Here is a 1,094-nt window from a genome sequence, read left to right on the forward strand (position 1 = left end):
CTGAGCTTTTTAATTCTTAATTTGGTTATAGGTTAGTAAAGATCCAGAAAACAAGAAAAAAAATGTGTCCATTCACATAAGACTGTCTAATGCGCACGTTAGAGCTCACATTTCCGTCCATGCATCCCCCATCGGTCTAACTCGAATATCGCGGACCCTCGCATCCTCGCTCCAAGTCCACTCCGTCCAGCAGTGTACCTATTCCCACCACTCGCTCCTTCTGTCTTCATCTTTCCCCGACAAAAGACCCTGGAATTCCTTCTCTCAGAGCCACAAGAAAGCCTCTTATTGGAGGACGTACATTCCAAAGACGCGTACAAACACTGCCACTGCAGAGACGTCATTGAATTAGCAGTCAGCCCTTACAACGCGTTACATACAGGTCTTTCATCACAGTACAAAGCCAATTAAGTGTCGGCGTGTGTCCTTCCATCTCAATTTCGTGCCTATAAAGGATCTTATATGCCCAGTAGTTGTGAAGGCCTGTCCCTTACAACATGCGGACTATAGTCATAAACATCTGTATCCTAAAAGTACGTTGCCATATTTTTATAGAACTGTACCCTTGCAGTACGTGGCCAGCAGTTGTAAGAATCCAATTTTTCTTACAGTATAGTGCCGAATATTGCAGACTCTGTCCTTAGTCTGGAGCCAACTGCTGTAAAGGTCTGTGTTCTTACACTGCAGGGTTCGGTATCATAAAGGCCTGTGCTGGTGTTGTTTTTTTATGTCAGCCTTTCAGTGCGAAAGCCCAGCTTTACCCAGCTCTCCGCCATTATGTTTTGATAAACCCTTTCCTTGTTTTAGAGTTTTGTGCTGCTCTAAGCCTTCATTGGACAGTGCCGTTTTCTGTCAGCTCATTGTGCTTGGAATGGCAGTGACTTTATATAAGTGTGTCTTTATCGTGCAAACGAACCTTATATACACTATGGCAGATAAAAAGTGTCGTGGAGACCAGACAGAGTGTTTGCTACCATTACTGGACATAGGATCATTGTGGGATGGAGTAGACCATTTAACCCATAAGATCTGTATAAGCTCCAGTTTGAACATTTCCAAGTTCCCTTCCCCAATCTCTTCCCAGAGTTCGGCAG

Source organism: Hemitrygon akajei, unplaced genomic scaffold (genome assembly GCF_048418815.1).
Source record: "Hemitrygon akajei unplaced genomic scaffold, sHemAka1.3 Scf000094, whole genome shotgun sequence".
NCBI classification, from domain to species: Eukaryota; Metazoa; Chordata; class Chondrichthyes; order Myliobatiformes; family Dasyatidae; genus Hemitrygon; species Hemitrygon akajei.